Source organism: Meriones unguiculatus, chromosome 2 (genome assembly GCF_030254825.1).
Source record: "Meriones unguiculatus strain TT.TT164.6M chromosome 2, Bangor_MerUng_6.1, whole genome shotgun sequence".
Classification (NCBI taxonomy): domain Eukaryota; kingdom Metazoa; phylum Chordata; class Mammalia; order Rodentia; family Muridae; genus Meriones; species Meriones unguiculatus.
In genome coordinates, this window is record NC_083350.1 from 90,532,219 (window position 1) to 90,545,146 (window position 12,928).

General features: G+C 34.2%; 1 pseudogene; it reads left to right on the top strand.

Moving 5' to 3' along the window:
* The first annotated feature begins 246 nt into the window (after nt 1–246).
* LOC132652522 (olfactory receptor 4C15-like) lies at nt 247–7,898 on the top strand (annotated as a pseudogene).
* The last annotated feature ends 5,030 nt before the right edge of the window (nt 7,899–12,928 follow it).

Sequence of the window (12,928 nt, forward strand, 5' to 3'; positions counted from 1 at the left end):
CATCTGCAAATTATAAAACACAGAACATAACTTTAGTTTTACATGGAAACATTGTAAGTTTTGAAATAAGTGGAAAGATGCACAAAATTATGCCATGGATTCTCATGGGACCAGAAGATTTACAAACCTTGGGGAACTAAGAGTCTCACAATTTCATGATGTCTCAGAGAAACCTTTTTAAGTGCCATATGCTGTGAGGGGGTGGGGGAACATTTGGATTCTTAGTTTATGTTTTTCTCAGCAAGCATGATGAACACAGCACGAAAGGAGCAGAGGTAACATTCTCCATTTTCACAGCCTGAGCTGCTCACCTGCTTTTCCATAGATGTGGAAGGAACAGCTGGAAACAAACAGAAAATCTTGGTTCAGTCTGACTGGAAAGGACAGCTATCTTCAGAGTTTTTACTGGCACAACACTTAGTGAAGCAAAGTAAACATATTATGTATGAATTTTTATAAATGCGTTTCAATCTGTGATAACGTAATTTTCTAACATTTGGTTACTCTGTGCAGCCTACTGCTTTGCAGTAACAAAGCAATGGCCCTTTCACTTCAGAATTGTCTGCTCTGTGAGAATTTCATAGATCCTGATTCTCAGATCACTTATCTTAATAGAAATGTTATGAGCCAAATCAGTATTTTATTAAGTGAATAAATAGTACATGAAGAGATCAGAGAATAGCATTTCATGATAAAAATTTTTTCAAATGTTTACACTGCTCAAATAATGATTGTTATAGTGTAATCTCCTTTTATCAATCCATCCCTCCTGAAAAGGTCTTTCTATTAATTTATTTTGAACTTTCAATGTTTTAAAGTTTAATGAAATTAAACATATTTTAAATTTTCATCTTTACATTAAAGTAAGAATTTAGATACCTAGCACAAATCCATTTCTCTCTTACCTCTCTGACAACAAATTGATTATCTGAACATATGTTCATGTAACTCATCATTCTGAAGCCTGCATTGAAAGGCAGAATAGCTTTGAGACTGTATAAAGAATATGACATAAGGACCTGATAAATGTATGCATCTCTGTGCCTTAAATATCTATAAAAATCAAATATAAAATGTGCTACCTCCACAAACACGCGCTAGTACACGTGATACAGAAGGAATATAATGCAAGAAAGTTTGACTCAACTCACAGAGTGAATCCTCTGATTTAATCATGTCTACTTAGATTCCTTAAAGCAGTAATGTTCTTCCTCTGAACCTTTAGAAAAACTAAGTGGGTGAAGCTCTGATGGCCTTAGTGTAAGGATTCTGTTCTTTTCTCTCTTAAAACAAACAGAATCACTATATCAAAGGGGCTGCAGAAAACCATCAGGAAAATCATGAGAAGAAAGAGAAAATCTCTTTCCCCTACATTACAGACATAGGAGAGGAAGTAAAGTTGAGACAATTAGAGAAATCAAAAGTAACACGATGAGCAGAGAAAAGATAACTAATCTGAAGGACCATAGTTTTCAAAAAGTCAATAAAAGAAAATCCTGTATTGGTTGATAATAACTTTAGTTAAAAAATAAGATGGATTTATGGGATTTAGTATAGGGAACAATTTCATGTACAATTTTAATAAATTATCATCATCTACTTGCCATATTAAAGAAATTTAAAAGCATATATATATTTAAAAGCATATATATGCAATAGTAACCTTTGACTATTTTGAATGTTACATGCACATCACAGTTACCGAAGACTTGCTGTTATGAGTGTGTATTGGCACTACAATTAGTTGAGCTGCTTAACTAAATGGAAAGTAAATAGTGGGTAATGTAGATGGTGGATTAGGGAGGCACACTTCCCTAGGTCACTGCTTAGGAAAGGGCTCACAGTTTCTGTTTTGTGTTCCCTGAGCAAGGTAATTTATCCCTCTATGCTTTTCAAGTAAATGGCTGCTATGGAAAGATCATGAGACATTTTAGATAATATAATATTGTCTACTATAATTATGATAATAACTACAAAATGAGAATATGTTCCTGAGAATATGAATTTAAAACCAGAGTAATAAATTGGGAAAGGGTCAATTTCAATATATAGCCACTAATGGATAATTAGAATAAAACATTCCACATTAGGAAGTCCTGTTACATCAATTCATTGCTTCCATTTTTTGGTATTTAGATGAATGATTTGAAAATCTGGCATTATTTTCAGAATTGAGATTTTGTGGGTGTCATCTTAGTGTTTGTTTTCCAATATTTTAATTATAATAATAGCATATTTTCCCTTAATAAATCCTGCCATATTAAGTTCCCATCTAGAAAATAGAATGTATTTATAATTTTGGTGCATAAATTATTAATGCTCCTCTGATATCCTTCTTCTCAATAAAGTTTTTAAATGCCTCTTTTTTTATGTCATATACTTGGGTTTTTATTTGTAATATCATGTGATAGTAATTTGTAATAATCTTAATTACATATCATAGCTCTTATGATAGTTTTACATTTTTCAATATTTTACACACTGCAACACATTTTATGGTAAAAGTTTCTCCATTCATTTAACATTTAGAATAAAATTTTGGGGAGGAGGGTTGCTTGAAAAATAAAGACACGCTTTATAATATCTAATGTGCTTCACAATTACTGCATTAGTAAAAGAATGTTGAAGTCATTGCAATTCATTTTAAAGTGTTATTTTTTTATTTGATAAAAAGTGTATTAGGATGCACAAATCAGAAAAAAATAAAGTATTGAAAACATACAATTGAATCAAGTAAAAAACACAATAAAATGACATGGTTCATATCTGAATAGAAGTGTTATATATTCTATTTAGTTACAAGAAATAGCCTCAAACCATATTGTATGTTTTCTTTTTTTTTTTTTTTTAATGCAGTTTATTCAGGAACCTTGAACAATCATCTGACCCTGGGGAAAGCCAGCCCACAGCTTAAATAGCCTCTGGGTAGCCAACCCCAGCGTGCCACGTGGGCAATGCAAATAGGTCCACATACATGGAAGCAAGCCAGATCCTCAGCCTTAGCCAAATGTGGAATTGTTCGTGACAGAGAGCACTCACCATCGGGAAGGTGGAAGGTGGAAACCAGCTCTATCTTTAAGGCATAGCATTCCGCAGTTCTCTACAGTTCCCCCTTTTTGTTTTAGACGCATCAGGCAAGAGTAGAGGTCTGATCTCTGATATTAGAAATAAATTGGGACTTTGTACTGATGTTCATTTAGGTGTCATCCACCCAAAGAGCATCAGAAAGAACCTTAAATGACTTTCAAAAGTGGAGGAAAACATGGAGTTAGTCAATTGGCATGGAGCACGTCTCTCCCCTGGGGGCAATGGTCTCCTGAACCTACTCAGACCTCAGACACCACCACTGCTAGTTCTAGAACTGATGCAGGATGTTCCAACGAGGGGGTTAAGGCTTCTCATAATATTTCCTATAAGCCCACACCTGTTTGTTTATATCCCCCATTTTTATTCATTATTAGCCAGATAGAGCCAAGTAATTGTGGTAATGATACTTGCTTTTTTGCCCAATGCTGGAATGCTAGTGAATTTAGGTATGCCCTGGTTGCTTGCATGCCTCGCTGGGTGCCTGTGCCCGTTGATGCCCCTCACGCTAAGACTCTCTTCAGACAGAAAAGGGATCTTGGAACTACAGCCACCATTGTTACTGCCATTTCATTGGCGGCTGTTGGAGCTACCACCGGGGCATTAGCCATGAGTCATACTGGGCAGACTGCTCAGACCCTGAATTTAGCCAATGTAGCTCATGCCTTAGTTGTACAAAAAGGAATTAATGCTCAACTAAAAGGAAGCTTGATGGTGTTCAATCAGAGGATTGACCTCGTGCAGGAGCAACTTGATACCCTATGGCAAATCGCTCAACTTGGCTGTCAATTAAAGTGCTATTTTCAAAAAGACTTTTTTGACTGATTCAGTATTTCATTTTGGCATAGAACGTTTTTTAAATAATTTTGACAAGAATATTCATGTTCTTTTTAACCTAGAGTTTGCTGTATGTGCTAATAAATTCTATGGATTCTGTTGTTTGTGACTACACACATTTATAATCCCAGAAATTGGAGGTGTAGTCAAGAAGATCAAGATTACAAAGTCATGGTGAGTCTGTGTTCATCCTTGGCTACATATGTCTTTTCCACTACCACTAGAATAAAGTCTATGTGTCCTTTATGGGAAAAAAAAAAGTTCTTTCAGCTGTGGTAGGTCAGTAACTAGCACATGGGTATTAAACATCAGGCAGTTTTGTTACCCACATTTATAATATATTTTCTATTCATTTGAGAAATTTAAACATGTGTAAAACGTATCATGACCATATCCCAGATATTCCCACAATAGAAAGTAAATGGTTTTTCAGGTCTATGTAACATTTTATTTAATCTAATACTAGATTATACAAATAATAAAACAGAAGCTGCATATTCTTTCTCACGTAGATTCACTAGAGTCTGCCACAGTAGTTTACCATGCATTAAATTATCAGGGAAATGTAAAAAAAAAAAAATGAGAACATTTGCCTTATCTTAACAAATTTTATTTATGTTTAGATCAAATTTTGACTATTTTTCTTTTAAAATTTTATTTACTTTTCAAATTAAAATATAGTTAAATAACTTTCTCCTTGCCTGTTATCTCTATAACCTCTCCTATATACCCTCCTTCCCTTGTTTTCATATCTTCTTTTTCACAACCTCTCAAATTAATGGCCCTTTAAAAATTATTATTGTTAGATAATATATAAATGTAAATTTTTTAAAATGACTCTCAGTCTGTTTGTTGTTACAAGTGTTTAAATTATATCAGAGCTGAACACTTGTTATTGGACACCTTACTGGGAACTCATCACTGGGAAATATTAATTCTTCCTCCCTCAACAGTCCTTATTTGCTGAATTTCCTTTGTGTAGAGTGAGTCCCATGGGAGTTTCCCATTCATATTAGCTGTTCTCATCATTCAGGTCTCCTTTAGACAGCCATATTGTTGAGATAACATAGGTGTAGCTTCCCTGTCATTTCTAAGAAACACAATCTCACAGTGTAGTTTCTTGTACTGTAGTTCTTACAATTTTATGTACCTCGCCATAATTGTACCCTGAACCTTAGTTGTTGAAACTGTGTGGTAGAAATATCTGTTGGGATTTGATTCCCCATGATTAGTCTATATGCATATTTTGATCAGTTTTCTTTACTGGTCTTCATTTGCTGCAAAGAAAAGTTTCTTTGATGAGGGATGAGTTCTACACTTAATCTGTGGGTGTAAAGATAAGCTTTAGGATTCAACTAGGAATTTGGCTGGTCTAGTAAAATGATAACAAATATTTCTCTAAAACCCATGACCACACTAAACTTGGGTAGTTGGATAGTTAATGGACATAGTTTTTCTTTGTTGAACTTAATCTTTATGTTTAACTAGAGAGCTCCTAGCTTTTGCCAAAATAGGACTGCCTCATTATTCTTTTAGGAATATCTAACCATATTGGTCATCATGGTTCATAAGCATGAAAACTGATTACAGCCAGATGTGGTTGCACAAACCTGTAATCCCAGCACTCAGGCAGGCAGATCATTGTGAGTTCAAGATCTGCCTGGTCTAAAAAGTGAGTCCAGGACAGCCAAGGATACATAAAGAAACCCTGTCTCAAAAAACCAAAAACCAAAAACACTAAGCAACAACAAAAACCTTTATTCCAACTATTTATTGGCACTCCACCTTACAGCTTGACAAGCAAATTCTGGTTTAATGAAAATTAATACTTAGGGAGGAGGCTTTCATGTCATTTAAAGCTTATATCTCACTATCATCCTGTTCATGTTGCAGGGTTCAACTTAGATAATACTGCATATCTTCTAACTGCTCTAAAATATAGTCATAAACAATGACTATACTGTACTGTGTTCTATATATTTTAATTGTAAAGAACATTAGGATACTATGGCAGTACATCATTGTAGATAAAGGGTTTGTGGCTTGGTTGGTGTTTGTTTCTCTGTTTACATTGTACAAAATATGTTCCTTTACAAAAGATGCTGAAATATAGAGGTGAGAGCTTTAAGTAGGTACTCAACTTCTCCATCATTAGTGAGTTGTATAGATTTTGCAAGTAATATTGTCTCTGTTCAGTTGAAATTGTTGTCATTCATATTATTACAATATTTCTTTTTGATACAACTACATTATTTTTACTCCCAGATTTTTGCCAAGAAACATGCATATTTATATGTATGCATATATAAATCAGGTAATATTTACACACTAAAATATTATTTATAATGAAATTCAGTTGTGTAATCAGGAAAGGAAACAAATGGCCTTTGAAGCTGTGAGTAGGAAGACAAATTTATTCAAGATCTGGAATATTCTCTTAATTTTAATGGAAGAAATTACTATGTGTGAAGCAAGTATTATTTGATAAGACATTGTTGGAAAACCATATATGCTACTGTAAACATTCTCATAAAGAGTTTCATCTCTAAGGATTATGAAAAAGTCAACCTGATTATGTGAAAAAGTTGCCTCTTGTTCTGTTGCTGTATAAGGCAGTGCTCTGAAAACTCACTGCAGGCTACTCAACCTTGGTCTTTTATTCACATCTAAGTTATAGTTTTAAAATGCCCTTTAATATTAATTTCAAGAAAATCAAGATTTACAAGAGCTGATGATTCAATGCTACACTATTTTTTTTCTACTCATACAAGTAGGTGTGTTCATAATCAAAATGTAATACACGGGTTCTTCAAAGTATTCAATAATTCATTTTTACTCAATTCATGTTACATGACTACATCCTTCATTTTAAAAATATTTTATTTAATTTAAATTGCAATAGACTCAATCAATGAAAATGCATCCAATTTGCACAATAACAGTATTTCACTGATGGAAATATTATAAACATATAAGAAGCCTTTTTTCATTAATGAAGTTTTATGTGAAAAAAGTTTACTTTCATTGTCTTCTTCAAAATCAGGCAAAACCAGAGTTTTGTTACTGTGTTCATAATCTTGGGGCTTTCTCAGAACCCAAAAGTTGAAAAACTACTGTTCATTATATTTTTATTGGTCTATCTTGCAACTATAGGAGGCAACATGATACTTGTGTTGACCATCATCTACAGCCCTGCACTGCTGGGCTCCCCCATGTACTTCTTCTTGGCATTCCTGTCTTTCCTGGATGCATGTGTTTCTTCTACTGTCACATCCAAGATGATTGTAGATTTTTTATATGAGAAGAAGACCATCTCCTTTGGCTGTTGCATAACACAACTGTTTTCAGTCCATTTCTTCTCAGGAGCAGAAATGATTGTCCTAGCATCCATGGCCTATGACCGCTATGTGGCTATTTGCAAGCCCTTGCACTACTCTTCCATCCTTACATGGAGCCTCTGTAGCATTCTGGTGGCAATATCCTGGGAAGGAGGCTTCTTACATTCTATCATACAAATTATATTCACATTGCAGTTGCCTTTGTGTGGACCCAATGTCATTGATCACTATATGTGTGACTTGTTTCCATTGCTGAAACTTGCCTGCACTGAAACTCATATATTTGTTCTCTTGGTGTTTGCTAACAGTGGAGCTATCTGCATCATAAACTTCTCCTTGTTAATTGTCTCCTATGGTGTCATCTTTTTCTCTCTCTGAAACCACAGCTCTAAAGGACGACGTAAAGCTCTCTCTACCTGTGGAGCCCACATCACTGTTGTAGTTTTGTTCCTTGTTCCATGCATATTAATATATGCACGGGATACACCTGCATTCTCTTTTGAGAAAAACACACTTATTTTTGTCAATGTCCTGACACCATTGCTAAACCCTGTAGTTTACACTTTCAGGAATAAGGAAATGATAAATTCCATCAGAAAAGTGTGGAAGAGACTAAAAATCGTTTTTATTAGATTTTAATATTGCTTTTACACTGTTAAGAAAAAAAACAATGGATAAAGGTACTTGCTATATCAGAAGAGGATATGAATTTTATTTTCCAGAACACATCTCAGAGTCTAAGCGTGAATGCATGCTTTATTCTAGTAATGGTGAATAGGAGAGTTGTGGATTCCTGGGTTTCACTTCACTGCAGTTGTATTTGACAAACAGTGAGTAGTTCAAGGTTCTTGACAATAAAGTAGAATGCTATAAATGTTCATAATAAGTACCTTCTTTTGGCTCTGCATGCATATTCACAGACACCATGTATACTAACATGTATAACACACACAACAATATATGCAAACTTATATTTACTGTTAAATACAAAGAATAGAGGACTCAATATTTTATTGGGCAAGTAAAGCACTAGCTTTTCACCAAGAAATAGGTTAATTTGATACATAGCACATCAATAGTGGGTGGTGAGTATGTTTCTGAGTTCATATTTTTACTCTTAATTGGTTACTCAGCATTGATATAAAAATTAAAGTCAGTTCAATTTTTTTCAATTACATTTTTATTTTTATATTAATTACAGGTTATTCACTTTGTATCCCAGCTGTAGCCCCTGCCTCACCCCTCCTAATCTCACTCCTCCTGCCTCATCTCTTCCTATGCCCCTCTCCCAAGTCCACATATATGGGAGATCTTCCTCCCCTTCTATCTGACCCTGACAAGGCAGTTCAATTTTATACTCTCACTTATTTTTATTATATATTTGAAATGTTTTAATTATTTAAATGCTTTTTACTAGATTTATGTTTTATTTAAAAAACTGGCTGACAAAATAAATGTGTATTTGGACAAGAAAAACATTAAAGTAATTTCCATGAACAAACAGGTTTCTAAGTGACACATTCATAACCTATAAATGCAGAGACTGAAACCCAGAACCCGACTTCTAGGTGTTCCTGCATCATCTGACTTCATTTTAAGTGATTCCATTCATGTCTGCTAGAAAACATGAATTACTTCTTCAACTTAATGACAGATAAAATATATGAAACCAGCTGGGATTTCTCTTGGATGATGTAACTATCCTATTCTAATGAGCTCTGGAACTTGATTAGATAGAGAAATACCATGTAGTCCTCCTGTCCCAATACAACAACAACAAAAAGCTTGTAGACACTGCTCTCCTAGTATTATGAAGAAGAAGTAATCATACAGTGAGTACATATTCCCCACTCTTTACAGAAAAAAATAGAAGCTATAGTAAGAAGATTTAAAATTAGTTTTAAAATTTTCAATTCCAATTTATTATGTGTTTTTAATATTCTTAATTTGGTATGTACAAATGATAATTACATTTACAGTTATCAATGGAGATTATTTGTATCATTTCATTGTTATGATTTGTTACATTGTCAAGATGACTATAGAAGCAATAAGCCTACTGTTAAACATCTGCTTAGAATCAACAGCACTATACAGCAACCGAATTTTATGGTTAAAATTTGCTGACTCTTAATAGTTTGTTTCTCATTGATTTTTAACTGCTAGAGACAATACACATGAAGCTACAGAAAACATATGAGAGTTTCCATTGGGGGAAAATACAAAACTAAAATTTGCTATTTCAAGTAATGATTAAAGAAACAACAGAGGAGGTATCAAAATGTGTAGATGTCACGTTAAGGACCAAAGACATAAATTCTTTCTCAGATTGGTTTGACAAACAATAAGCCCCAAAATGAATTCTTTGTTTCTCTCCCTGTTTTTCTACCTGTCTGTAGTTGGTTGTGACTGATGTGTCTGTTGCCTGTTGTGTGTGTCTGTCTAGCCTTAGTTCTGTCTGATGTATTGTGCATCTTTTGGTACTGAGTCTGTGCCAGTCTCCTCTATCTCTATCCTTGTGCCTAAGAAAAGGCTTTCTCTGTGTGCATCAAAAAACACAGAAAACATGATATGGGAAAGAAATAAGAGATTCTTTCCAACAACCTTTGAGTTTTACAGAGGAGGAAGTTACTTTATTGACTCCAGATTATCCAGAAGAGTATTGAAAATGAATGTGTATGTTATCAGCCTATACTAACATGCTTTTCCAACATTTATGGATTTGGTGGTGGTGGTGGTGGTGAAGTCTGCTTTCAACTTTTTGCTACTTTCAAGGAACAGATATCACACGTGGACATTATTCTTGATCTGGAGCATTGAAGGATACAAAATATAGTATTAAATTTGTGAATTTGTCTTAGCTTGAAAGGGCTTATCACATAGAAAATCCAACAGAAAGTACAGTGATTTACATCTTGTCATAGAAGCAATTTAAACTTAAACAAGTTGAGTAAACAGTAGGATAGAAGTTTAAATCAAAATTCAAACGATTTCAAGGAATGTCAATGATTTGGTTGCATATCTGAGATTAGTCTCTTTTGTATCAAGAAATATTTTAGAAAAATATATCATCACAATTTGTGTCAAAAATGATTTCTGAACAGCGTATATAGATCACATATGACCAAATGTGAAAAAGAATTTGGAAATAAATCAAATTAGTCTTATATTTAGGTAATGTTATCCTATACACACCACATACACCAGAAATGTTTTGTACCTGGTTAAAAAAAAAAGAATACAGTTTCTAAAAACACTTTTTAAAGCTGACATGGGATATAAATAGAAGTATGAACACACTAGCTAGTAAAAAAGGTGTCAGCATTGTATTTCAGAAAGTCATGGGCAAGAAATTGTTCAAACCCTGAGGGATATGAGAGTCCTCTCAGAGAAACTACATTAAATTCCAGTTGCAATTAAGGAGGGATTTTGGCTCTATTATTTTACTTTTATCCTTAATATGTGATTAAAGCTTCATGACAGGAACAGTGGGAAAATTCTCTACCTTCCCTGCTATATCTCTTAGATTGGAAGGAAGAGTTGGCACTGTATAGACAATTCTCAATAGAGAATAAGAGCTGGCTATCTCCAGGGTTTTCAATAAAGTGTCAAATGGTAAGACCCACAAACACATTTTTAAATATATTTTAATTATAAAAATGTACTTTAAAATTTGTTTTTTGTGGTCAGGACATTGTGTGTTTAATGAAAACACTGAGACTTTTACTTCATAACTGGGTTTTTGAGGGCATTACAAACACATAGCTTGTTTGTAATTCAGATTTTATGATCCAAATCAAGGCATATAGAAGTTACTAAAAGTAATACAATAGAACGCCAAAAATAGCAGTTAAAAGTAGTAACTGCCTATGTGTCCAATAAACAGTTGTTAGAGAGTAGAATTTTTTCTTTCCTGCCTCTCTTCCTTCCTGGCTCCTTCCCTTCCTACCTTCCTTTCCTCCTCTCTTCGTTCCTCCTTCTATTAATTCTTCCAGTTTGATTTCTTCTTCCTTCCCATCGACCCTTAATTTCTTCAAGTTTAACTTAATTAAACATATTTAACTTTTCCTCTTCATGTAGAAACCAAGTAATATAGAAAGCCTCAATCCTTTGAATTTTATATTATCTTTGCAATAATACCTTACTTATTTTCTAAGTACATATTCAATTATGGTGAGTAAAGTCACCTTTACCTGTGTTTGGATACGAAGGTGGTATGTTTTGAGACTCTATAAAGAATATTGGCATAGGGCTGTGGCAAGTTAACACCCTGTTAAATTCTATACAGTATTACAAAGAAACATAAAATGTTCTTTTTATACTGCTACACAGTAACATGGTCCAGAAAAAGGCATTATGGTCAGAATAAGGTCACAAAATGAATGCTATGAATTAAGTACACTCATTTTCCTCTGAATAGTAGGTTTCTGCCTCAGGAAAATCTTAGACTAAATTTAGGACTGTTTTAATGGTTCTAGTCCTGGCTTGACCACTTAAAAATGTCCAAATCACTGAGACATCAAGAAAGAAGCTTCAGAGTCCTTTATGAAAAAGATGGTAATAAGCAGGGAAAAGTCCTTTCCCCTACATTTCAGAAATAGCAAGACAAGGAAAGTTGAGACATTTAGGAAACTCAACACAAAGAGAAAAAGTATTAGTTACCCTCAGAGAAAGTAGTTTCTGGAGAGCAGCTGAAAGGAATTTGCATTGCTACAGATAAAAGCAAGTAATATTTTATTGGCATTAACAGTCTGAATTAAAAATATGATTGGCTTTTGAAATTTAACATAAAATAACTTAAAATAAGACTTTAACTTAATATCATTAGTGATCACAATAATTTTATTGGTTTGAAATATATTTGAGTACACTACTTAGAGTAGAATATCAGGAAGAGGTGATCAAAGAGCCGGTCACTGAGGTCATGTCAGAGACAGCCCGTGTTCCCCTTACTAGAGAATCCACATGGAAACTGAACAGCCAACGGGCTTCCTTAGAACATGGGGTCTAGGTCCTCTCAATGCATGGTCCTTGGTTGGAGTATCAGTCTCTGCAGGAGCTCCTGAGCTCAGGTAATTTGGCTTTGTTGTTCTCCTTGTGGAGTTACTCTTCCCTCCAGGTGTTTCTATCTCCTTCTATAAGGATCCTGGCACTCTGCCCAAAGTTTGACTATGAGTCTTAGATTCTCTTTCAATAAATACCCTGGTGGGGTGGAGTCTTTCAGAGGTCCTCTGTGGAAGCCTCCTGTCTTATTCCTTGTCTTCCCTGCTTCCAATGTCTATCTTGTTTGCCCTTCTGAATGAGGATTAAGCACCTTCCTTAGGGTCCTCCTTTTTGTATAGCTTCTTTAGGACTATATATTTTAGTATGTTTAATCTGTATTATATGGCTCATATCCATTTAAAAGTGAATATGTGTCTTTCTGCTGTTGTGTTACCTTAGTCAGGATGATCTTTTCTAGTTCCCACCATTTCCTGCAAATTTCATGATTTCCTTGTTTTTAATTGCTGAGTAGTATTATATTGTGTAAATGTACCACACTTTCTATACCCATTCCTCTGTTGCAGGACATGTAGGTTGTTTCCAGAGTCTGGCTATTATGAATAAATATGCTATGAACATAGTTGAGCAAATGTTCTTATTGAATGGTGGGACATATTTTGGGTAAA